The following is a 27252-nucleotide window of genomic DNA, read 5'->3' on the forward strand; positions in this document are numbered from 1 at the left end:
AATATCTCAGAGGTCATTTCCAACCTGGTTAATTCTGTGCTTCTGTGTAGAAGAGCCCCAGTGAGCTGCTGGCAGCAGAGAACCCAGGTGGTCCATATGAAGAGACACACACTCAAGACTCACGATAAAGAAGACAGCTTTAACCTTTGGTGGCAAAAAGAAAGCTGCAAGGACTGAAAAATCAGAAGAATGAGAGCTTAGGATGGCTCCCAGGCCAGCAGATGCCCACAGTCTGATGGAGCCCCAGCCTCAGCCACATAGCTGAGAGCATTCCTGAAGTCCACAGGCAATGGAAAAGCCACATGCTGTCCATCCTCCCCTGCTTGTGTATCCCACAGCACAGCCTGGAGTCTTCTCCCCAGGCTGTGTGTAATTTATGAGGTGTCTCCACAGAACTTCTTTAGCTTCAGCCACTGACTTTGTTAATCCCCAGAGATGAGGATACAGGCTTCAGTGTGGCAAACATGCTGCAAGGATTCCATACCAGCTTCTTTAACACTTCATCTGCTCTAGTTTAAACCAATCTGTCAGAGCAATGTGCCTCGCAGACAGGTTTTCAGCCTAGCTGCTGGTCACTAAGGAACAAAGACTTCTCAAACCCTCCACCACCACGGTGTCCTCTCTGAAGAGGTGGCACAGCAGCAGAGGACATAGTCAATTCATTCTGCTTTTTAACTTTATTCACACAGTGACTTAGAAAAAGGAGAGAAGCAGAGTGGAATAGTCTGAAACACTGCACTACCTGAGGATGTTGCTTGTGTTCAGCTCTGGGCCACTCACTCCAGGAAGGACATTGAGGGGTTGGAGCCTGTCCAGAGAAGGGCAGTAAGGCTGGAGAAGGGCCAGGAGCACCTGGGCTATAAGGAGGGGCTGAGGGAGCTGAGGGTGTTCACTCTGGAGAACAGGAGGCTGAGGGCAGACTCATTGCTCTCTACAACTCCCTGAAGGGAGGTTGGAGTGAGGAGGGGGCAGCCTCTGCTCCTTGGTGGCAAGAGACAGGAGCAGAAGAAATGGTTCTGAGCTGGGGAGGTTCAGGCTGGATGCCAGGAAATACTACTGCATGGGAAGGGTTCTCAGACATTGGAACAGGCTGCTCAGGGCAGTGCTGGAGTCACCATCCCTGGAGGTGTTCAAACAGCCTGTGGTGCTGGTGCTTAGGGACATGGTTTAGTGTTGAACCTTCAGTGCTGGATCTAAGGTTGGACTGGATATGCTTGGAGGTCTCTTGCAACCAGATGTTTTCTGTGATTCTGTGCTACGACCTGGAGAGCAAGGAGGCATCTATGGGCAAGTCACCCAGTCTCTGAGAGGAGGCTGGTAATGAGTTCTTTTATGTGGTTTCATGTCATACAACTCACCTAAGAGCAGTACAGAATAAAGAATCTGAAAGATGGTGATAGAACTCCCTCTGTGACTTACAAGCCTCTCTAAATCAAAACTACGCCACTCATTTCTCTAAGGCTCACTGCAGAGAAGTATCCAAAGTGAAAATCTATATCATGACCTTGAAGGTGGGAAAATTGAGAGTCTCAAGAACCAGAACCTTCTGTAGGACCATTCTTTATTTCAGCAATGAGCTTGCAGGGTGCAGAACCAGAACCTTCTGTAGGACCATTCCTTCTTTCAGCAATGAGCTTGCAGGGTGCAGAGCCAGAACCTTCTGTAGGACCATTCCTTCTTTCAGCAATGAGCTTGCAGGGTCCAGAACCAGAACCTTCTGTAGGACCATTCCTTCTTTCAGCAATGAGCTTGCAGGGTGCAGAACCTTCTGTAGGACCATTCCTTCTTTCAGCAATGAGCTTGCAGGGTGCAGAACCTTCTGTAGGACCATTCCTTCTTTCAGCAATGAGCTTACAGAGTCAAGCCATTTGTTTTTCTAGAGGGTAATGCAATCCTTTTTTCAAAGGACCCATTGCCAAGTGCAATTATCTGTGAGCATTTGAGAAGTTCATCGAAACAATATGCACACAAATTTAATTTGAGAAGCTTGAGGAAGTCCAAATTCATTAGGGGAGGCTGATCACAACTGAAAGGCAATTTGTGCCTGCATCCAACCCATTTATGAATGCTTTGCAAGCCCTGAGATGCAATGCTTTCTTCACCAGATACAAAAGCCAGTACCTGGTGTCTTCTTTGGGCTGTAAATACTGTACAACTGTTTACATAGAAGAAAGGCAGTAGTCATAGAATCATAGAATCAGTCAGGGTTGGAAGGGACCACAAGGATCATCTTGTTCCAACCCCTCTGCCATGGGCAGGGACACCCTACCCTAGAGCAGGCTGCCCACAGCCTCATCCAGCCTGGCCTTAAACACCTCCAGCCACGAAGCCTCAACCACCTCCCTGGGCAACCCATTCCAGGCTCTCACCACTCTCATGCTCAACAACTTCCTCCTCACATCCACTCTGATTCTCCCCACCTCCAGCTTTGCTCCATTCCCCCTAGTCCTGGCACTCCTTGGTAGCTTAGAAAGTCCCTCCCCAGCTTTTTGTAGCCCCCCTTCAGATCCTGAAAGGCCACAAGAAGGTCTCCTCAGAGTGTCCTCTTCTCCAAACTGCACAGCCCCAACTCTTTCAGCCTGTCCCCATAGTAGAGCAACTCCAGTCCTTTGGTCATCCTTGTGGCCCTTCTCTGGACATGCTCCAGCATCTCCACATCCCTCTTGTCATAGGAGCTCCAGAACTGGATGCAGTACTGCAGGTGGGGTCTAAGGTTCTGGAACTGGAAGCACAGAAAAGGTACTTACTGAAAGATATAGCTATAAATATGTTAAAGTAGGAATTTGGATGGCTAATGGCATTACTTTGATTAAAAAATGGTTAAAAGCAGTAGGTTTCATTAAAACACTTTTTCTTCTAAAGTGATTCAAAGCCACAAAACCTCCAAACTAATCTTGGGCTGCTCTAGGAGACTTTCTCCTCAGTGCTTGAAGCTGAACACAAAAGCAGGCAGGCACAAGTGTCACCTACTTGTGGCAGAGCTGTTTGCAGTTTGACCATTTCCCTTTTACTGGGGTGCATTTGTTATGGTTTAACAGCATCCAAATATCAAAGCTCAGAGCACAGCCCTACGAGGAGAGGCTGAGGGAGCTGGGATTGGTTAGCCTGGAGAAGAGGAGGCTCAGGGGTGACCTTATTGCTGTCTACAACTACCTGAGGGGTGGTTGTGGCCAGGAGGAGGTTGCTCTCTTCTCTCAGGTGGCCAGCATCAGAACGAGAGGACACAGCCTCAGGCTGCACCAGGGGAGATTTAGGCTGGAGGTGAGGAGAAAGTTCTTCCCTGAGAGAGTCATTGGACACTGGAATGGGCTGCCCGGGGAGGTGGTGGAGTCGCCGTCCCTGGAGCTGTTCAAGGCAGGACTGGACGTGGCACTTGGTGCCATGGTCTGGCCTTGAGCTCTGTGGTAAAGGGTTGGACTTGATGATCTGTGAGGTCTCTTCCAACCCTGATAATACTGTGATACTGAGCTACAGAGGAAGATCACTAACAGCAGGTAAGTACCAGGCAATTGCAAGAATTGCTTCCTAAAGCATGAGTTAAGGAAACAACTTTTCCCAACAGCAAGCTGGCTTTTGATCAACTTGATCTATCAGAAAAGCATTTTTCACTTGTTTTTTGTCCTGATCATGGCTACATAGATGGATCCATAGAATCATAGGTCCATAGAGTGGTTTGAGTTGGAAAGGACCTGCAAGATAATCTAGTTCCAACCCCTTGCAATGGGCAGGGACACCTCCCACAAGATGGTCAAATCCTCATCCAACCTGGTCTTGAACACCTCCAGGGAGGGAGCATCTACAACTTCCCTGGGCAACCTGTGCCAGTGTCTCATCACCCTCATAGTAAAGAACTTCTTCTCAATGTCCAATCTAAATCTATCCTGCCCCAATTTCAAACCATTGTCCCTTGTTCTATTACCACAAGCACTTATAAAAAGTCCCTTTCCAGCTTTCCTGGAGCTCCCTTTCAAATCAGGCTGCTGTAAGGTCTCCACAGAGCCTTCTCCAGGCTGAACAGACCCAATTTCCTCTGCTAGTCCCCATAGGAGAGATGTCCTCTAGACCCACTCCAACAGTTCCATGTCCTTGTTGTGCTGGGTGCTCCAGAACTGGGCACAGTACCTCACCAGAGCGGAGGTGCAGGATCCCCTCTCTTGCCCTGCTGCCCACACTCCTTTGGATGCAGCCCAGCAATGTCACAGCCTTCTGGGCTGCATGAAGGCACTGATGGCTCATGGGGAGCTTCTCAGCAACCAACACCCCCAAGTCTCTTATTTTTCAGAGCTGCTCTCAACCCCCTCTGCACCCAGCCTGGATTTGTGCCTGGGGCTGGCCCTACCCAGATGCAGGACCTTGCACATTAATGCCATTCTGTTAAAAAAAAAAGCCAATCTCCCCTTAAAAATGGTTCCATACCCCCTAACTATACTCATTTCCTGAAGAAGCCTGTTCATAGGTCTAGGATTGGTTTCCACACCAGATAACAGGACCCAACAGAGTTCAAAACTATTAAAAAAGAGGTAGTTTTATTTGTGTTATTTACATTGCTCAACCTGCAATTACAGGAAAGTTTTCTTTAGCAGAGACCACAGCAGGCGGAAACCACACTGAGTTGTGCCAAGAAAACTGCTGCCTGCTCCAGTTAATTACTAAATGTGTTTCTCCAGCAGAATTTTGTCTTTAAGACCAATTTTCACATTAGCAACTTGGCCTTTTGCTGATGCATCGCCTGCGTGACCGTCCCAGCACGTACCCTGAGCACCCGAGGGGCAAGGACGTGCACGAGGGAGTTGAAAGCAGAACCTTTATTGCTTATGGCTTTCTTACACCAGTGTTGCAGACTCCTTAGCTCCTGCCTCACAAAACCTTTTATTAATCACAGAATAACAGAAAGGATTTGTTGGGTTTATTTCGTTGTTGTCTTAGAATCATAGAATCAACCAGGTTGGAAGAGACCTCCAAGATCATCCAGGCCAACCTCTCAGCCAGCCCTGTCCAATCAACTAGACCATGGCACTAAGTGCCTCATGTAATTTCTTGAACACCTCTAGGGATGGTGACTCCACCACCTCCTTGGGCAGCCCATTCCAATGCCAATCACTCTCTCTGCCAACAAGTTCCTCCTAACATCCAGCCTGACCTCCCCTGGCACAGCTTGAGACTGTGTCCCCTTGTTCTGTTGCTGGTTGCCTGGGAGAAGAGACCAACTCCCACCTGGCTGCAGCCTCCCTTCAGGTAGTTGTAGGCAGCAATGAGCTCTGCCCTGAGCCTCCCCTTGTGCTGAGGCGGAACCTCTTTCGCTGCAACTTACACTCATTGCTTCTTGTCCTGTCCCAGGGAGCAAGTGAAAAGAGCAGTGGAATATCTTGCCCTGGGAAACACACTCCTGTGGCACCACAGAACTCAGCTGCTGAACTGTTTCCTGCACCTGCCACTGTCATCCTGCTGCCCTTGACCTCCACCAACGACAAAGCTCCATACACAACCAGCTCCTCTGCTTACTAAAAGAGCAAACAGTACTGGGCTGCTCCTATCAAGAAAAAGCTACATCAAAAGGGGTGTCTTAAATATTAGATATTATTTAAGATTAGTGATCCTCTCCCCTTCTCTCATTGTAAGAAGGACACAGCTGTTGAAGTGAGGCCAGAGGAGGGTCACAAGGATAATCCAAGGGCTGGAGCATAGGCTGGAGAATAGGCTGAGGGAGTTGGGGTTGCTCAGGCTGGAGAAGAGAAGGGTTCTTGAAAACAACTTGGATGTGGTGCAGAGGGAAGTGGTTTAGTGGCAGTGGATTAGCAACAGTGGTGGCATTGTGAGCTCTAGATGAGTGGCTGGACTTGGTGATCTCAAAGGTCTCTTCTGACCTCACCAGTTCTGTGCTTCTATGAGTCTAAGGTATTTAAATCCTATTAATTCGTGACAGTGGAAAGTGTCCCTGCCCATGGCAAGGGGGCTGGAACTAGAGGATCTTTGAGGTCCCTTCCAATTCTGACAGTTCTGTGATTCTGTGAATACTAGAATGCTTCATTCTATCATGGGGGAGCTGTCACTGCTACAACCAAATCCTCCTGTCCTATCTCTAAAATCAAGACTCAATTTTGCTATTTTGCTTTGCGGGTGCCATGGCATTGAGTGCAGCCTCAGCAAGTTTGCTGATGACACCAAGCCTTGTGGTGCAGCAGACAGGCTGGAGGTCAGGGATGCCATCCAGAGGGACCTGGACAGGCTGGAGAGGTAGGCACAAGCTAACCTCATGAGGTTCAACAAGACCAAGTGCAAGGGCCTGCATCTGGGTCAAGGCAATGCCAAGCACAAATGCAGGCTGGGCAGTGACTGGCTGGAGAGCAGCCCTGAGGAGAGGGACTTGGGGGTGCTGCTGGATGAGAAGCTCAACTTGAGCCAGCAGTGTGCACTTGCAGCCCAGAAAGCCAACCAGAGCCTGAGCTGCGTCAGGAGAAGTGTCTCCAGCAGGACCAGGGAGGTGACTCTCCCTCTCTACTCCACTCTGCAGAGACCCCACCTGCAGTACTGCATCCAGTTCTAGAGCCCCTATTACAAGAAGGATGTGGAGATGGTGGAGCATGTCCAGAGAAGGGCCACAAGGATGCTTAGGGGGCTGGAGCAGCTCTGCTATGAGGACAGACTGAAAGAGTTGTAGCTGTTCAGTCTGGAGAAGAGGAGGCTCTGAGGAGACCTTCTTGTGGCCTTTCAGCATCTGAAGGGGCCTGCAAAAAGGCTGGGGAGCAACTTTTTAGGCTATCAGGGAGTGCCAGGACTAGGGGGGATGCAGCAAAGCCAGAGGTGGGTAGGTTCAGGATGGAGGTGAGGAGGAAGTTGTTGAGCATGAGAATGGCGAGAGGCTGGAATGGGTTGCCCAGGGAGGTGGTTGAGGCCCCATGGCTGGAGGTGTTTAAGGCCAGGCTGGCTGAGGCTGTGGCCAGGCTGCTCCATGGCAGGGGAGGTTGGAACTGGCTGCTCCTTGTGGTCCCTTCCAACCCTGTCTGATTCTATGACTCTATTTTCACCCCAGATCTTTGCAGGGCCTCACACACCAGCCTGCTCACCAGTTCCAAACCTCAACCTGTAAGCTCCTGCAGGCACAGGAGCCAGAGTTTAAATGCACCTGGACATTGCTATGGCAATACAGAACTAAATAGCAGAAGCAGCAGGGAAACCTATCCTGATGGAAGAAAAAATGCTGCGTCCAGAAGGGAACGCAGCTTGCAGATACAGTTGCAATAACTACAAGTGAAATGGTTCTGGAAGGAGGGATCAGATGGAAAACAAATTAGCAGAACTTGAAAAACATCTGGAATAGATATCAACATAATGCTCGACAATACATTTGAAAAGCAAACAAGATTCCAGCAGAAGTATCATGGAAATCAGAGATTGGAAGCAATGCTGAAGTGCTGAATCCACGAAGCCTCGATTTGGTTAGCAGAAAGGATTTGTTGGGTTTGTTTCACTGCTGTCTGCAGTTTGCTCTCTGTGTTTTGTCTAATAAAAGTGATACATGAAAGCAGCTGACACATTGGTACTGAAATGTGAAAACTAAGAAAGCTCCTGATTAAACTGCTCCTACTGTGGGTTTTGCCCCCATAGAATCAACCAGGTTGGAAGAGACCTCCAAGATCATCCAGGCCAACCTAGCACCCAGCCCTGCCCAGTCAACCAGACCATGGCACTAAGTGCCTCATCCAGGCTTTGCTTGAACACCTCCAGGGACGCTGACTCCACCACCATGTTTTACCTAGCTAAATCTCCACCTGTCACCTTACAGAACCACAGAATGCCAGGGGCTGGAAGGGACCTCCAAAGCTCATCCAGTCCAACCCCTCTGCCAGAGCAGGATCGCTTAGACCAGATCACACAGAAACACATCCAGATGGGTCTTGGATATCTCCAGAGAGGAAGACTCCACTCTGACAGAATCATAGAATAGAATCATAGAATGGTTTAGGTTGGAAGGAACCTCTAAGATCATCAAGTTCTAACCCCCTGCCATAAACAGAAACACCTCCCACTAGAACAGGTCGCTCAAGGCCTCATCCAACCTGGCCTTGAACACCTCCAGGGAGGGAGCATCCACAGCCTCCCTGGGCAACCTGTGCCAGTGTCTTACCACCCTCACTGTGGAGAACTTCTTCCTAACACCCAGTTTAAATCTCTCCTCTGTCAGTTTAACCCCATTACTCCTCATTCTGGCATTACAAGACCTTGTCAATAGTCCCCCCCCAGTCTTCCTGCAGGCTTCCTTCAGACACTGGAAGGCCACTCCAAGGTCTCCTCAAATCCTTCTCTTCTGCAGGTTGAAGAGCCCCAACTCTTGCAGCCTGTGCTCATAGCAGAGCTGCTCCAGCCCTCTGAGTATCTTCTATGATGTTCTAGCTAATTGCCCAGCACATGGGCTGCAGCCCACTCTAACCAGGGGGGTTTTTGTTCAACCTGTGTTTCCTCAAGCAGAGCAACCTCTGGTGAGTGCAAAGACACGGAACAGAGGAGCCGTTGGAAGCAAAGTCGGTGCCTGCTCTTCGAATTGCTCATTGCTGAAGAGAAGAGCGTGGCAAACCTCTGGGCATCGCATTCTGTACCAAGAAACAGATATCTGTCAGGAAAGAATTATGGCTTAATTAGGCTCAGTAAGAAAAAAAAAAATCAGCCCACTAATTACACTTGGCCTCCCCGAGACATAGGTGCAAGAGAACAGAGGCCAATTTCTCTGCAGAAAATCTTTTACTTCTGTTCCTGCTTTATTTTGGTTTCCTATGACAGACACTACTAATTCAGTGAAGGAGTGACCCCTAGACCCTGCTTCATCTCCCCAGGGGAGCTCCAATCAGTCAGATTTTTCTCTGCCTTCCCTGCTACCAGTGTGTTTCAACTGGTTTCCCTAATTTTTTTTTCTCTCCCTGCTAATTCCCATTTCCTTCATAATCACAGGCTTTTATGTGACTTGCTGGCCAAGCGATTTTCAGGGGAGCTGTAATTGCCACAGGTCTTAAGCATTAACCCTGCCAGGTGTCAGTGCTGGGGCTGCTTGTGCGTTTGATTAATGACACCAGAGCCAAAGAATTGGTTTTTAATTGACTGTCGTGTTTGCCTTCTTGTTCAAGCGCTCCTGAAACACTCAGATGCTCTGGAACAAAGGTTCCTTGGGAGAAAGCACCTGAGGTGGCATGCTGAAATACACGAAATGCAGGCTAGCTCCAGGAAAAGCAGAAGGTCTCTCAAGCCCAAGATGTATTGGATCTTTCACACAGGCATAAATCTCAGCGAGTCTGAAGTGCTTCCAGCTTCGGCACCTTGGGTGGATGTCAGACCACTGGGAGGGGAGATAGCATAAAGCACATTTAGATACTAGAGATCTTTTCCAGAAAGAAACATACCAAAGACATGCTGACAAAACACTGAATGTAAAAAAGGGAAACTTGATACTGTTCACTGACAAGAAAAGTGCTCTTGTCTGGCTGGGCAAAGCCACACAACAAGGCTCTCTGGGGTAGGAGGGTAAAGGTGCTGAGGGAGGTCTAGGCTGGATGTTAGGAGGAAGTTCTTCACAGAGAGAGTAATTGGCATTGGAATGGGCTGCCCAGGGAGGTGGTGGAGTTGCCATCCCTGGAGGTGTTCAAGACAAGACTGGATGAGGCACTTAGTGCCATGGTCTGGTTGATTGGATAGGGCTGGGTGCTAGGTTGGACTGGATAATCTTGGAGATCTCTTCCAACCTGGTTGATTCTAGGATTCTGTGATTCTATGAACCCTCACTGCCCATCTTGCCATCAAAGGGTCACTTCATTTGGTGTGCACATGGCTAAGTTCTTCATCTGCAAGCAGTTTCTTTGGAGCTGTGCTGGTTTGAGGCTAATTGGAATATCATAATGAGAGAAACTAGATCACTGGCTGTGAAAAGAAAATAGTGATGTCTATATCACTCATTCATTCTGCTGAGAGATAGAAACCCAAGAACATAAACAAGGTCAGCCATTCTCTGACTGGCTGCTGCCTGCTTCACTGATTCCTCTGCCTGGACCTGTATAACTCAAACTAATTATTCTGCTTCCAACTCCTTATCTGCCTTCCCACATCTCACCCCTTGAACATAAGAGAGTCTGAAATAAGGAAGGAGGGGTGGAGAGAAAGAAGGGCAGAGGGGGTTTGGGTCAGGAGCCTCCTGGGGACTCTGTTTCTGGGAGGGGTACTGTGTTTCAGTATTACTTTTGTGTGTATCTGCATGTATTTGTGTATATGCTTGTAAATTGTGCTAAGCTGTAAATATAGCTTCATTCCTTAACTTCCAGCTGGCTGAATCTAGACTGGGTGATTTTCTTAAGTGTATGTGTGGGTAACTACCAAACCATCTCCAGAGAAGGAGATCCCACTCTCCAGGCAGCCTGAGGCCAGGGCTCCAGCACCCTCAAAGTGAGGAATTTTTCCCTCATAGTCAGGTGGAGCCTCCTGGGTTCCAGTTTGTGCCTGTTGCCCCTTGACCTGTTGCTGGGGAACACTGGAGAAAAAAAAAGACACTGGCTGCATCCTTTAGACCTCAGCTGATGTGATGCTCTCTCACAGCCTCCTACATGAGCACAGCAGCCTTTGTATTTTAAGTGCCTTAATGACATCTGCAGTTCCACTGACATCCAGGAGCACTGATCCAGCTTCTGCTCCTGCCCTATCTTCAGTGCTAAAAATCAATTTTTCTCACAGACTGGTATCGGTGCATATATAGAGCTCAGTTTTGCTGCTAGGCTGCAAACACTCTAGGAGAATTTCCTCACCTAGTTAGGCTTTGCATTTCACTGCACTCACAAACTCTTAAATCCATTGTTAACTTCTAGCTTTTCCAGATGCAGTTAGTTCACAACCCCTCTTATTGCAAGATCCGCCTGGACAGATGGGCAGAGTCCAATGGGATGGGGTTCAATAGCTCAAAGTGCAGGGTGCTGCACTTTGGCCACAACAACCCCATGCAGAGATACAGGCTGGGGTCGGAGTGGCTGGAGAGCAGCCAGACAGAGAGGGATCTGGGGGTGCTGATTGATACCCACCTGAACATGAGCCAGCAGTGTGCCCAGGTGGCCAAGAGAGCCAGTGGCATCCTGGCCTGCATCAGGAATGGTGTGGTCAGCAGGAGCAGGGAGGTCATTCTGCCCCTGTACTCTGCACTGGTCAGACCACACCTCGAGTACTGCGTTCAGTTCTGGGCCCCCCAGTTTAGGAAGGACACTGAGATGCTTGAGCGTGTCCAGAGAAGGGCGACGAGGCTGGGGAGAGGCCTTGAGCACAGCCCTACGAGGAGAGGCTGAGGGAGCTGGGATTGGTTAGCCTGGAGAAGAGGAGGCTCAGGGGTGACCTTATTGCTGTCTACAACTACCTGAAGGGTGGTTGTGGCCAGGGGGAGCTTGCTCTCTTCTCTCAAGTGGCCAGCTCCAGAACGAGAGGACACAGCCTCAGGCTGCGCCAGGGGAAATTTAGGCTGGAGGTGAGGAGAAAGTTCTTCCCTGAGAGAGTCATTGGACACTGGAATGGGCTGCCTGGGGAGGTGGTGGAGTCGTCGTCCCTGGGGCAGTTCAAGGCAAGGTTGGATGTGGCACTTGGTGCCATGGTCTAGCCTTGGGCACTGTGGTAAAGGGTTGGACTTGATGATCTGTGAGGTCTCTTCCAACCTTGGTGATACTGTGATACTGTGATACTGTGATCACCCTCCAGGTGACAGAAATCACTCAGGCTGTGGAAAACAAAACCACCACCACCAAAAAACCCCACAGCAACAAAAAAGAAAAAAAAACTGAGCAACAAAACAAAAAGCAACAATAATACCCAACCCCACCCCAAACCCTTCGACAAAAGAGATTTGAAAATGGAAGGTGGAACTCAGTTTCTCAATGCTGGCAAGCGCTGGTTACGGTAAGAAGCACTGCAAGCGCTGGTTACGGTAAGTGTTTGTTTGAGATACAGTTATTATGTATTGCCTAAATATTTAAGTTAGCCAAACCTCTGATCACCAGAAACAAAACCCACACAGGCCACAAAGCTAAGCTGTCAGGGGGGAGGGAGAAGGCAGAGCTGGCATTAGCAGCGCGGCAGGAGCAGAGGTGGCGTGAGGCGCACACACGAAAGAAGCGATCTCACGTCTTTAAACAGCCCAAAGAATCATAATACTCCAGGCCTGGAGGAGTGCTGAGGGGACAGATGCCATTTCAAGGGGAGAAGGAATAATCTTACACGACGTTTTTAAACATTCCAGGGCAATGTATTTGAAATCTGACCCGAGGGCTCCAATAAAGAATATGCTTTTAATACGTTACAGATTAGATGTGATCATCAGTTTAAGACTTCCCTTCCACCAGCAAAGATAATTCAAGCAGACATCCAGCCTGGCCAGGCAGCTTGCAGTGCCCTCCTTTCAAAAGGCAGACCCTTGGTGTTTCGTCATGGCCACAGCAAGGCAGCCAAGGGATGGTTTCAATTTTTCAAACTCCTTTTGCAAAATAAGCTTCAACATTTCTTATAGTGAAAAAAAAAAGGGGAAGGGGGTGGGGAGGACATGGACAGAATTTACATTTGCTGCGTCTGGTCAGTTTTAAAATGGTATCTGTTATGAATCATGTTCACTTCTAAAGTTCATTTCACTTGGCTTATGGTTTACTTAAAAAAGAAGAAAAGGAAAAAGAAAATGTTCTGCATCATTTGGAGCCGTGCTGCGAGCTGCTATTAGGAGTAATAACGGCCTGCAGGTTCCATCTGATGGCCCTTGTGTAAACTTGGAGTTCCATAGGAAAGAACAAACAGGATCCACGCAGATGGTAATAAATCCCACAGGCTCACACTGCTCTCCACGCCAGCAGCTTTAATCACAGAATCACAGCATCATGTTAGAGGTTGGAAGGGACCTCCAGAGATGATTGAGTCCAAACATTGGTCTAGCGCTCACAATCCCACTGCTGCTGCTAAGGCATAGAATCAAGCTATTAATAGCAACAGTACTAATGCTTATACTAAACTAATACTACTAATAATATTAATAATAAGAGTAGCAATATCAATACTAATAACACTAATAATAGTAGCAATATCAATGCCAATAGTGCTAATAATGTCACTGTTGCTGCTATTACTACTAGTAAAAATGGCAAGTGTTAATAATAATAATAACAACAATAATAATGACAATAATACTTATGATGATGCTGTTGATGAAGATGTTTTTGTTATTGTTGTTATTATTATATACTATTATTGTTAATTTGATATTATTGTTAATTTGATATTATTGTTAATTTGATATTGTTGCTATTATTGTTAGCTTCATAACCATCACCCTTGTTGCTGTTGTTATTAGTGTTATTTATTGCTCTTGTTGGTACAATCACAGAATGGTTTTGATTGGAAAGGGACGTCCAAAGGTCACCCAGTCCAACCCCCTTGCAGTGAGCAGGGACATCCTCCATTAGATCAGGTTGCCCAGAGCACTGTTGAGGCTTCCCTTGAAGATGTCCAGGAACCATCATGTTCCCATGGCACCTCCTCTGCTCCAGTCTCTTCTCACATGGAACAAGTGGCAGGACAAGAGCAAACAGCCTCAAGTTGCACCAGGAGAGGTTCTGGTTGGCTATTAGGAAAAAATTACTTCCCAGAAAAGGCTCTCAGGCTCTGGAACAGGCTCCCAGAGAGGTAGTGGAGGCACCATCCCTGGAGGAGCTTAAAAGACATGGATGTGGTGCTGAGGGATATGGCTCAGTGGCAGTGGTGGACTGTGAGCTATGGGTGGATGGTTGGTTGTGAAGACCTCAAAGTCTCTCCCAGCCTCATCTGTTCTGCAATTTTGAGAGTCTATGATTCTTTTGGTTCAAGAGCAGATTTGAGTGCCTCACTTTGTAGCCTGTGGCCAGGTCATGTAGCCCCACTTGGTTTCAGCCTCTCCTCTTATGAAATGTCCTTAATGTTCCATATCACACATTCCCCAGGGCCCTCCTGGCTGATGAGCACCACGGAATGCCTGCAATAACAAACAGTCTATGCAGGTGGCTGCCTGGCTGCAAACACAGATTCGATGTTTAATGCCATCTGAGGTGCATCCACCTCACTGAATTGGAACATGAGGAGGTGAGAACTTTCCCATGTCAGCTTAAGTCGCATCGTTACCTGCAGGTACATTAAGCAGCCCTGATGCTGAATGCCTTATGAGTTGTCAGAGAAGCTGCTGAAGAAACAACAAAATGGAGTGGCTGAAGGGGAAGATTTTAATCGAATTAGCCACATCTCATAGCTGTTCTGCTTTCCAAAACAAAGGTTAAACCCACAAAGTACACTTAACAGATCTTGACACATTTTCTGTTTTCTAAATCTTCTCAGAAGTGTCTCTCAAAAAGAAATCACTTTCTTGGGAGTTGTGCCTGTATCAGTGCAGAAGAACAAACTCTTTATTGTTCATTATTGCCAGCAGGACCAGAGCTGGGATTGTCCCCACGTACTCAGCACTGATGAAGCCACATCTCAAATACTGGGGTCAGGTTTGAGCCACTCACATCGAGGAGTTGGAGCAGGTCCAGAGCAGAGCAACAAAGCTGAGGAAGAGTCTGGAGAACAGGGCCGGGGAGGAGCAGCTAAGGGAGCTGGGGGTGTTTAGTGTGGAGAAGAAGAGGCTGAGGAGAGACCTCATTGCTCTCTATGGCTCCCTGGAACAGGCTGCCCAGGGAGTTGGTGGAGTCACCATCCCTGGAGGTGTTAAGCAAGGTGTGGACATGGCTCCTGGGCATGTGGTTTAATGGCCGTGGGGGTGTTAGGTTGATAGTTGGACTGGACGGTCCTAGAGGGCTTTCCAACTAAAACAATTCTATGATTATGTGGTTCTATACTGAGGTAAAATCACTGAATAAATTAAGAGGACACAGTCTCTAACTGTGCCAGGGAAGGTTTAGGCTGGACATAAGGAACTGATCTTCATGGGAAGAGTGATTGCTCATTGGAATGGGCTGCCCAGGTTGGTGGTGGATTCACCATCCCTGGAGGTGTTTAAAAGGAGGCTGGATGAGGCACTTGGTGCCATGGGTTAGTTAATTAGATGGGCTAACTGATAGGTTGGACCTGATGATCCTGGAGGTCTTTTCCAACCTGGTTGATTCTGTAATCCATCTCTGGGTTCCTCAGTTTAAGGGATAGAATAGAATAGAATCAACCAGGTTGGAAGAGACCTCCAAGATCATCCAGTCCAACCTATCTCCCAGCCCTATCCAGTCAACTAGACCATGGCACTAAGTGCCTCATCCAGTGTTTTCTTGAAGACCTCCAGGGACGGTGCCTCCACCACCTCCCTGGGAGGCCATTCCAATGGGAAATCACTCTCTCTGGGAAGATCTAAGGAACCACTTCAGAGTCCAGCAGAGACTACAAAGCTCCCAGTGCAGAGACAAAAATGATTAAGGAAATGGAACATCTCCCTTCTGAGGAGAGCTGGGGCTCTTTAGTTTGGAGAACAGGAGACTGAGGAGTGACCTCATTAATATTTATAAAAAAAGACTGGGACATAGAATGGTTCACTTTGGAGGGGACCTCAAAGCTCATCCAGTTCCAACCCCATGCCATAGGCAGGGGCACCTCCCACTAGAACAGATCACTCAAGGCCTCATCCAACCTGGGCTTCCAGTTCAGCCAACCACTTCAACACATCATAAGTGAGCAGAAAGCAGCAGCTGAACACAAAAGAGTAAGGAGACCCAGCCAGCACCCGTGGGGGATGTTAGAGCAATCATTGAGTCTCTAGCCTACCTAACCGGGGGGCCACCAGGCCCCCCGGCCTTTAGATCACCTCCACCAGTCACCCAGTGTGCACCATGGGCACTCACCAGTCATGGTGTGAGGAGGATCCTCTGCCCAACTGGGCAAGCTTAGGGCTTCTGCCTTTCCTGAGGGGGATTATAAAGGGGAGTGGGCAGGGAGGACAAAGTGCTCACACCTGGGGTGGGAGGAGACTCCAACAGAAGCCAGGTGCTCTGGGTTTGGGGTAAAAAGGGGAAAATTAGATGTAGGGTGGGGAAGGGGCAGGTGTGGTGGAAAAGGGGAAGTGGTGCTGGAACTCCTGCCTCATTCATTGCCCAACTAAATCAGGTGCCCAGGGAGGTGGTGGAGTTACCATCCCTGGAGGTGTTTGAAAAAAGACTGGATGAGATACTTGGTGCCATGGTCTAATCGATTGGATAGGGTTGGACTGGATGATCTTGGAGGTCTCTTCCAACCTGGTTGATTCTGTGATTCTGTTGAGGGGCCTGGAGCATTTCTGTGAGGAGGAAAAGCTGAGAGACCTGGGGGGTGCTGAGCCTGGAGAGGAGCATCCCCAGAGAGGATCTTATCAAATCTCATCAGTACCTAAAGGGTAGGGGTCAAGAGGATGGAGCTGGGCTCTTCCCAGTGGTGCAAAGGACAATGCAATGAAAGGACAAGGGACAATGGGCACAAGCTGGGACACAAGAAGTTCCATTTGAACAGGAGAGGAAGCATCTTTGGTGTGAGGGTGCTGGAGCCCTGGAGCAGGCAGCCCAGAAAGCCTGTGGAGTCTCCTCTGGAGAGATTCCAAACCCTCCTAGCCACTGTCAACCTGGACAAGCTGCCTGGGGTACCCCTGCTTTAGCAGGGGGATTGGTCTGGATGATCTGCAGAGGTCTCTTCCAACCCCACTCTGCTGGGATTAAACATTTCTGAAGGAAAGAAGCAGTTGTTTCACAAACAGTGGAAGTAATGTCTGCAGACAAGCTCTTTCCTGTCTGCCTTCTCTGGTCCTAACCAGGCAGTAAATTCACATTATTGCTCTTCTTTAAGCTAAAGTACTTAACTTCTCTCTTCTAATACTCTCTGAAGGGCAAAGGGACACAGGCACATAAAGATGTAAGTTTTACTTCATGTGAAACTGAGCAAATACAGCAACGCTGTGCCACATGTGCTCAGAGGGCTGCTGTCTGCTCCATGAAACCATCCAGAGATCTCTCTTTTCATGATTGATTCCAGCAACTGCAATCCCAAACGAGATGCTGCCACTGCAGGACTGAAAGAATTGATTTGGCATGAAAAGATCTCCAATTCCTATACTGTTTTGAGAATCACTAAATCATATGGCAACAGATTGCTGAGTCTAGCTACAATTAGCCTTAATCCTAGGATCAGCTCTCCTCCACCATTCCTGAGAGAGGTATTTCCAGAGTCCAGCCTCTGATTGCAAGTTGTGTTGAGAGAGGTCTAGGCTGGATGTTAGGAGGAAGTTCTTCACAGAGAGAGTGATTGGCATTGGAATGGGCTGCCCAGGGAGGTGGTGGAGTCACCATCCCTGGAGGTGTTCAAGACTGGCTGAGGCACTTAGTGCCATGGTCTAGTTGACTGGATAGGGCTGGGTGCTAGGTTGGACTGGATGATCTTGGAGGTCTCTTCCAGCCTGGTTGATTCTATGATTCTATGATGTCACAGATTCCCAACCCATCCAAACAATTCTTATGATTTCAGCTACCACAATTTGTTGGGAACATGAACCTTCTTCTCTGCAGCATCTCTGCAGATCAGGTAGCCCAGAGCCATATCCAGCTTGGCATTCAGGGATGGGGCTTCCACCACATGCCTGGGCAACCTGTTCCAGTCTCACCACCCTCACAGGGAAGAGTTTCTTTCTAATGCCTAATTCTTCAAGGAAATCCAAGAGGGGAAAGTTCCATTTTCCTAGAAAGAAGCAGTTACAAAACTGGATTATGAACCAGAAAAGTACCTCACTGGCAGTTGAAGAGCAAAGAGGAAAGAATTTTTTCAGGTTTTCCTTCTCACATTGGCTGAAACAGTTTTTATTTCAAGTTTGTCCTCTTTTCTGCTTGACAGTCCAGGGAAGATTTAAGCAGGCTTGCAAAAAGCTCCACTAGAAGACATAAGAAATAGAAACGTGGGGATTAAAGCCTCATCTTGCAGAAGCTGCTTAGTGATGATTTCTTGTGTGTACACAAGCATGAAAATGGAAAATGTTTTCCTTAAAGAAACATTTTATTTTAGAACTTCCAGAAATTTAATCTCTCTTTAGAGGGAAAAACTCCCTCAAATCTTTCCCTTTTGGAAGAAGCTGAAACCTCTTGCTAGGGTACAAACACAACATATTGCTTCCTTATGTGTTTGTGGAAATAGGTTACTGCCGAATTCATCAGCACAAGGATGCTGCATCTTGTGGTAGGCAAATCACATCTTTTGTCATCCAGCTCCTGGCAACCAGCAGCAGCCATGAAAGAAAATCACTGGGGAGAAAGAGAGAAAGAAGGAGAGAGAGAGAGAGAAGGAGAGAAAGAGAGAGAAGGAGAGAAAGAGAGAGAAGGAGAGAAAGAGAGAGAAGAAGAGAAAGAGAGAGAGAGAATGAAAGAGAGAGAGAGAACGAGAGAAAGAAAGGAAGAAAGAAAGAAAGAAAGAAAGAAAGAAAGAAAGAAAGAAAGAAAGATAAAAGAAAAAGAAAGAAAGAAAGAAAGAAAGAAAGAAAGAAAGAAAGAAAGAAAAAGAAAGAAGAAGAAAGAAAGAGAAAGGAGGAAGGAAGGAAGGAAGGAAGGAAGGAAGGAAGGAAGGAAGGAGGAAGGAAGGAAGGAAGGAAGGGAAAGAGAGAAAAGAAAGAGAGAAAGAAGAAGAAGAGAAAGAAAGAGACGAAAGAAAGAGAGAGAGAAAGAAAGAAGAGATGCAGAAAGAAGGGGAACGAAGAGAGAGAGAAAGAAAAGAAAGAAGAAGAAAGAAAGAAGAAGAAAGAAAGAAAGAAAGAAAGAAAAGAAAGAAGAAAGACAGAAAGAAAGAAAGAAAGAAAGAAAGAGAGAAAGAGAAGAAAGAAGAGAAAGAAAGAGAGAAAAGAGAGAGGAAAGAGGAAAGAGAGACGAAGAGAGGAAGAGAGAAAGACTGAGAGAGAAGGGAGAAAGCCCGATGAGAAGAGGAAAGAAAGAAAGAGCGAGCCCCAGGACGCCTCAGCCTCCCCTCTTCATAGGGGAGATGCTCAAGTTCCCCACTCATCCTCGCAGTCTCCATTGGACTCTCTCCAACAGTCACCTGTCTTTCTTGATTTGGGGAGCCCAAAACTGGACACAGTATTCCAGGTGTGATCTCAGCAGGGCAGAGTAGAGGGGCAGGAGACTCCACCTAGACCTGCTGGCCATGGTTTTCTTGATGCGCTCCAGGATACCACTGGCCCCTGTTCAAGAGCACTTTGCTGTCCCATGCAGACCTTGCTGTCCACCAGCACTCCACAGTCTCTCCAAGGAGCTGCTTTCCTCATCTTTAAAGCTCCTTGTAGAGAGGAAGTCAAGGTCTATTTCCTCTTCTATTTGTCTTGATATACCCTTAGAAAATGCAAAGCAGACCCAGGCTGCAGAGTGGTAAGTGTCGCCCGAAACACGCTCAGCTCACCAGCTAGATGATGTTTACTTAGTTGTTTTATTTAATAATGGAGCCATTATGTAATTTAAATTCCAGCAACAAGCAGCCAATGTAAAAGAATTCCTTGTTTTGCTTGCCACTGCAATCTGCTGTTAATCAGGTGTATGGATATACATATAAAACCCTTGGAATTAGAGAAGAGTCAAATGGCTTCTTCAGAATGGAAACTGGGTAACTTGCAGCATGAAAACTGAAGGAAGCAGCTTATCTCAGAACAGTAAAACCCCCTGAAAATAAGAGTTGAGTAAATATGCATCTTGGGTTACATAGGGATAAGGAAAACTTGAGATTTTGCGATGTGGGGTTGAAAAGAAGGAAGAAAAATAGCCACCAAATGGTAAAATGGTAAACTCAAACTGTTCCCACACACCCGATCTGGGAGAGCTTCTTAATTGCTTCTCAATCTGCAGTTGTTTTTAAGGAGTGCTGCTCCATCCTGACTCAGAGAAGTGGACATTTTGCTAACCCAGAGCTTTCACAGTCGTGTCACAGTATCATCAGGGTTGGAAGAGACCTCACAGATCATCGAGTCCAACCCTTTACCACAGAGCTCAAGGCCAGACCATGGCACCAAGTGCCACGTCCAGTCCTGCCTTGAACAGCTCCAGTGATGGTGACTCCACCACCTCCCCGGGCAGCCCATTCCAGTGTCCAATGACTCTCTCAGTGAAGAACTTTCTCCTCACCTCCAGCCTAAATCTCCCCTGGCACAGCCTGAGGCTGTGTCCTCTTGTTCTGGCGCTGGCCACCTGAGAGAAGAGAGCAACCTCCTCCTGGCCACAACCACCCCTCAGGTAGTTGCAGACAGCAATAAGGTCTCCCCTGAGCCTCCTCTTCTCCAGGCTAACCAATCCCAGCTCCCTCAGCCTCTCCTCGTAGGGCTGTGCTCAAGGCCTCTCCCCAGCCTCGTCGCCCTTCTCTGGACACGCTCAAGCATCTCAATGTCCCTCCTAAACTGAGGGACATTCTGCCCTGATAACACCAGGTTGGTGTGGGCTGCCAGGGAGGTGGTGGAGTCATCTTCCCTGGAGACAGCACTGGGATACAAGTTTTTGTCTACCTAGGGTTAGATATTTCTTATCCAGGGATAGATTTATTTTTTTTTACCTAGGGTTAGATATTTTTTCACCAGGGTTAGATAATTTTTTTCTATCTATGCTTAGATATTTCTTATCCAAGGTTAGTATTTTTTTCTATCTATGCTTAGATATTTCTTATCCAAGGTGAGATATTTTTTTTCTACCTAGGGGTAAAATATTTCTTATCTGAGGTTAGATATTTTTTTTCTACCCAGGGGTAAATATTTCTTATCCAGGGTTAGATATTTTTTTTCTACCTAGGCTTAGATATCTTTTATCCAGGGTTAGCTATTTTTTTCTATCCAGAGTTAGATATTTCTTATACAGAGTTAGAGACTTTTTTTCTACCTAGGCTTAGATATTTTTTATCCAGGATCAGATATTTTTTCTACCTAAGTTTAGATATTTTTTATCCAGAGTTAGATTTTTTTTTCTATCTGGGGTTAAATGTTTTTTATCCAGGGCTAGATATTTTTTTTTCCTATCTGGAGTTAAATATTTTTTTATCCAGGGCTAGATATTTTTTTCTTATCTGGAGTTAAATTTTTTTTATCCAGAGTTAGATTTTTTTTTTCTACCTGTGATTAGATATATTTTTTCTACCTAGGCTTAGATATTTTTTTCTCAGGTGTTAGATACTTTTTTTTCTATCCAGGCTTAGATATTTTTTATCCAGACTTAGATATATTTTTTCTACCCAGGCTTAGATATTTTATATCCAGGGTTAGATATTTTTTTTCTTCTATCTAGGCTTAGATATTTTATATCCAGGGTTAGATTTTTTTTTCTATCTAGGCTTAGATATTTCTTATCCAGGGTTAGATTTTTTTTTCTATCTAGGCTTAGATATTTTATATCCAGGGTTAGATATTTTTTCTTCTATCTAGGCTTAGATATTTCTTATCCAGGGTTAGATTTTTTTTTCTATCTAGGCTTAGATATTTTATATCCAGGGTTAGATATTTTTTCTTCTATCTAGGCTTAGATATTTTATATCCAGGGTTAGATATTTTTTTTTTCTATCTAGGCTTAGATATTTCTTGTCCAGGGTTAGATATTTTTTTTCTATCTAGGCTTAGATATTTTATATCCAGGGTTAGATATTTTTTTCTATCTAGGCTTAGATATTTTATATCCAGGGTTAGATATTTTTTTTCTATCTAGGCTTAGATATTTCTTATCCAGGGTTAGATTTTTTTTTCTATCTAGGCTTAGATATTTTATATCCAGGGTTAGATATTTTATTCTATCTAGGCTTAGCTATTTTTTGCTATCTAGGCTTAGATATTTCTTATCCAGGGTTAGATAATTTTTTTTCCCTATCTAGGGTTAGATATTTATTCTATCTAGGGTTAGATATCTTTTTCTCCCTATACTTAGATATTTTTTCCTATCTGTGGTTAGATTTTTTTCTCCAGGCTTAGATTATCTTTTTTCTATCTAAGCTTAGATTTTTCTTTCCTCCTTTTTTTCCCCCCTATCAAAACAACAAGTTTTGTTCCCATCAAACCAAACAACGTCCTACTTAACGCCATGTGACAAGAGGAGTCTTCAAATCCACACGACCTATTTCCTCCCTGCTGGGGATTTGTGGGCACCCTCTGTCCTGCTCACTTTTACTGAGCATTCCACAGTTCCAAACACTGGGCTGGGTGGGGTTGTTTTTTTTGATCACTTAACGGATTAAAATCTGTCAGACTTCAGGGAAAGAAAAATTAATAAAAGAGAAGGAAAGAAAAATATAAGGAAAAGAAAAGGGGGGGGAGGGAGAAGTGCCAAGTGACACATTAGAAGCATTATATTGTTGCTGAGTACTTAACTGCAGGTTCACCTTGACAGTCTGTCACAACAGAATGGGATGTTCTGTCACAGATGAATCACCTAACACCCTCCTGGACAAAGGAGGAGCACTGAATTTGAAGCAACCTGACAAGCCACGATTTGCCTCAATCCTCCCAAACATGCTGAGGTGGAATGCGGAGGAGAAAGCCAAGAAGGAAGAGATGAAGGTTTAAGGCAACAAGGCAGTGTTTTGAGACAGCACACGTGGACCTGCTGAGGCCAGCTGGGGAATACTGTGTCCAGTTCTGAGTCCCTCAGGCCAAGAAGCACCTCAGGATGCTGCTTCAGAGTCCAGCTCAGAGCCACCAAGCTGCTATAGGCAGCAGAACATCTCCTGTGAGGCCAGGCTGAGGGAGCTGTGGCTTGGAGCTTGGAGCAGAGGAGCCTCAGGGCTGCCCTCACTGCTGCTGATAAAGATGTGCAGGGCAGTGTCAGGAGGATGGAGCCAGGCTCTCTTCAGGATGTTCAGTGGCAGCACAAGGGGCACTGGTGTGGCTTGGGGCTTGGAGCAGAGGAGCCTGAGGGCTGCCCTCACTGCTGCTGATAAAGATGTGCAGGGCAGTGTCAGGAGGATGCATCCAGGCTCTGCTCAGGGATGTTCAGTGACAGCACAAGGGGCACTGGGGGCAAGCTGCAGCAGAGGAGATGCCACAGGAACAGAAGGCAAAACTTTTTCCCCATGAGGGTGCTGGAGCCCTGGAGCAGGCTGTCCAGAGAGGTTGTGGAGTCTCCTTCTCTGGAGACTTTCCAAAGCCAAGTGGATGCGTTCCTGTGTGACCTGCTCTAGGTGGACCTGCTCTGGCAGGGGAGTTGGTCTGGATGACCTCTCAAGGTCATTTCCTATCCCTAATTTTCAGTGGTTCTGTGTGATCCTGTGGTTTTGTGCCTCGTGTGCTCAATGGTTGTGGCATGACTAAATGGCTAAAGAGAAGGTTAACAAACCCCAAACAGCTCATTCCTTAAAAATAAAGGTATATCATTGACCAAACTTCACTATTTTCTCAGGAGCTTCTTACACCAGCATGAGTGACTTGGTTGAGCATTTTAGCCCATCAATCACTTCAGGGCTTGTTTGTATAACCTAGTGCATGTTGGTTTATTGCAACACATACAGATAGAAAAGCAGATACACACAGTATAGAGCACTGGAATTCATAATCCCTACAAACAATATCTGTTTTGTAGTGTGTGAGGACATGAGAAGGCCTAGATGAGGCTAGAGGAGAGCCTTTTACATTGGAGCAAACATGGCAATGGGCTAAGCATCTCTTTTCCAGCATTGCTAGCTTGTTCCCCTGACCTTCTATAGCCACTACTGTTAAGTCCATGAGATGAAAGTCTTGCAAGGCATGCCACAGCTGGGTGGGCCAGCATTAGCTTCAGGCAGAAAAAGGCTCAGGGGTGCTGGTGGATGAGAGGCTGGGCATGAGCAGGCAGTGTGAGCTTGCAGCCCAGAAGGTCAATGGCAGCCTGGGCTGCACCAAAAGCAGCGTGGCCAGAGATGGAGAGAGAGGAGTCTGCCTCTCTGCTCTGCTGAGAACTCACCTGCAGTGCTGCGTTCAGATCTGGAGCCCTCAATATAGGAGGGACATGGACCTGGTAGAGTGGATCCACAGGAGGTCATGAAAATGATCAGGGAGTTGGAGCAGCTCTGCTACGAGGACAGGCTGAGGGAGGTGGGGGTGTTCAGCCTGGGGAAGAGAAGGCTCTGGGGAGACCAAATAGCAGCCTGCCAGTACCTGAAGGGGGCTACAAGGAAGCTGCTGAGAGACTTTTTAGGGTGTCAGGTAGTGATAGGACTGGAGATCTCTGGACACATTCCAGCACCTCCAGAGCTTTCCTGTAATAGGAGCTCCAGAACTGGACACAGTCCCTCAGCATCTTTCTTACAGCCCTCTTCAGATACTGCAAGGCCAAAATAAGGTCTCCTCAGAGCCTTCTCTTCTCCAGACTGAACCCCAACTCCCTCAGCCTGTCCCCATAGCAGAGCAGCTCTGATCATTCTTGTGAACCATCTCTGGACACATTCCAGCACCTCCAGATCTTTCCTGTACCAGGGGCTGCAGAACTGGACACAGTGCTCCAGATGGGGACTCACCAGAGCAGTGTAGAGGGCAGAATCACCTCCCTCATCCTGCTGGCCACACTCCTCTTGATGCAGCCCAGGCTCTGGTTGGCTCTCTGGGCTGCAAGTGCACACTTCCATTCAAGAGACATCAGCAGAGCTGCTCTGTTGCATTTTTTACTGAAGGAAATGAACAGTATTCTGTGTTTTTCACTTGGAGTAGTCAGAAAACCACTGTCAAATTCAAAGTCCTGTGGAAAGCTACGACATCTAAAAGCCTAAGCCAAGCAAGGGCTCTCCTGTAAAGTGACACCCATCCATTACAGTGCTCACTGGGCATTCACTGGCTCCAGCAAAGAGGAGAGAGATGCAAACAAGATGACTGTTTTCAATGTTGCTTTTTCTTTTGTCTCTCATGAAGAGGAACAAACCACAGCAAGGTGACAGCTCACTGAAACTCAGCATCATGGGGACAGTAAATAAAGGAATAAGGGGAAATAGTTCCTTTTATGAACAATTTCCAACCCAGGGGCTTTGTCAAGCCACTACCATGGTGGTGAGGATCTTGTTTCCTCTTGGCCTTGGGTGAAGTGCAACTGTACTGCCAAGCTCCAGGGCTTACCTTGAGAAGCAAAACTTAAACATCTCTTTGATTTTAACTCTTTTTCATAGCTTGGGACACACAAAATTAGATCTGTGGCTTTGAAAACAAAACTAGAGAAGAAATTAAAGGAGAAATTAAATCAGGAAGTAGCACTCTGCAGGAAAAAAAAAACATGACTTAAACCCTTTATCTCACCAGGCTTATATCAGCAAATCCCTATGAAGCCCCTCAGTTGATCTGGCTGGATTAGGCAAACAGTCTTCTAAGGCAGTTCACCTTCACAGAACCACAGAAAACATCTGGTTGGAAGAGACTTCCAAGCTTATCCAGTCCAACCCTCGACCACTTTAGGGTCTATCCTAAGCCATGTCCCTAAGCACCAGCTCCACAGGCTGCTTAACCACCCCATGATGGGTGCCCAGGGGGCAGCCTGTTCCAATGTTTGAGAACCCTTCCAGTGCAGAAATTATCTCCTAGCATCCAGCCTGAACCTCCCCTGGGGCAGCTTAGGACCATTTCTGCTCCCTTCTCTTGCCAGCAAGCAGCAGAGGCTGCCCCCTCCTTGCTCCAACCTCCTTTCAGGGAGCTGTAGAGAGCAGTGAGGTCTCCCCTCAGCCTGACTGAACACCCCCAGCTCCTTCAGCCCCTCCTCATAGCCCAGCTACTCCAGGCCCTTCTCCAGCCTCACTGCCCTTCTCTGGACACTCTTCAGGCCTTCAATGTCCTTCCTGGAGTGGGAGGCCCAGAGCTGAACACAGTACTTGAGATGTGGCCTCAGCTTTGCTGAGCACAGGGGGATGATCACCTCCTTGTCCCTGCTCCCTGCCCTGTTTCTAACTCAAGCCAGGATGCCATTGGCTTTCTTGGCCACCTGGGCACATCTGGCTCCTGTTCAGTCAGCTGTCAACTAAAACCCCCAGGTCCCTCTCCAGGTGGCAGCATTCCAACTACACAGCCCTGAGTCTGCAGCTTCCTTGCAAACCTAAGGCACTTTCTACAGATGGGTTCCTAGATGAGCAGGCTGCTGGAGGCTGCTCCCATCATAAGACTCAGTAAGTCTCATGCTGTAAACACTACCTGGAAGCAACCAACTACTTTTTAAGATTGAGGTTGGTCATGAAAGAGGTCAGGTGGCATTGTCTCTTGTAAGAGCAGCAAAGTGGCCAGAGCAAGGCAAAAGATCCCTTCGAGTCTAAAAGCACTACAACGTGGTTATTTGTCTGGAGCTAATTGTCCACTCCCTTTGATTCAGGAGGAGTCCACGGGGGGGACTCCTTATGCACCACGGTGATGCACAGACCAAGGGCCATGGAGAAGTGGCTGCTGTGGCACAGAAATTAAAGCAGACACATGATGGGTTTCGATGTGGAGCACACTTGTTGCTGTGTTTGCAAAGGCAGAGCCATTCCGCTTGTTCGCTGTGCTGTTGTAGCCCTCTTGCATTTTGACTTCACGTGCAACCACACAAGTATGGTTCTGGCTTGTGAACAGCAGAGCAGAGCACTAGCTGTAAATAAATATACCTTTCCTTGGTGCTGTAAACAAATACATCTTCCCTTGGTCTTCAAACCTGAATTCTTTCCAGGGGAAGTCTGTAATTAGTATGACATGGGGGGGTTTTAGCAGATGTGAAACCGGATAGATTGAGCTCTCCTATGAATAGCCCAAGACGAGGGCTGCCTTGCATGGTCTGTAGTAATGGAGAGGAAATTGAGCATTAAATACAAATCAACAATCATTCATTTCAGTGCAGTGGTGGAGCAGCAGAGCCAGTGAAGTCACTCTTTTCAGCACCTTGCATCCTGCTGGACTTTATTTACGGCACCGGAGCTCCCATCTTTGGAAACGGCCACCTACGAGGTAACTCAAACAAAGAATGATTAAGAGAGAAAGCAATTTAAGGTCCGGTTTTTATACACAAAGATCAGAGAAGTGACATTTTCTTTGCTTGCAATCCATCAGGGGTCTTTAGATATATTCATTAAGCTCTCGTTCTAACCGCCCCAAGCGAGGTCAGCGTGGCACAGCACCGCAAGCCGGGATAACAGCAGATATTAGCTGGATGCTTGTACAATAAGTGAAGGCAGAAGATTTATTGCTTTTCTAATCCAAAGACTGACCTGACTCTCCATTTAAAAGTTGAATAGGAAGTTGAAAATCCCTCCTAATGTTTCTGAGAGGTGTGAGGAGATGAGGAAAGCACCTGCAATGCATCACTCTGTTTAGATTGCAGC

General features: G+C 47.0%; 1 long non-coding RNA gene across 1 annotated transcript; it reads right to left on the minus strand.

The window, feature by feature from the left end:
• Positions 1-8939: 8939 nt before the first annotated feature.
• LOC135182200 (uncharacterized) lies at positions 8940-15881 on the minus strand. The gene is made up of 2 exons (XR_010305093.1): positions 15846-15881; positions 8940-9325 (listed from the first exon to the last, which is right to left on the minus strand). It is a non-coding gene; the product is annotated as an uncharacterized LOC135182200 (long non-coding RNA).
• Positions 15882-27252: the final 11371 nt, after the last annotated feature.

This window comes from Pogoniulus pusillus, chromosome 16, assembly GCF_015220805.1.
Source record: "Pogoniulus pusillus isolate bPogPus1 chromosome 16, bPogPus1.pri, whole genome shotgun sequence".
Classification (NCBI taxonomy): domain Eukaryota; kingdom Metazoa; phylum Chordata; class Aves; order Piciformes; family Lybiidae; genus Pogoniulus; species Pogoniulus pusillus.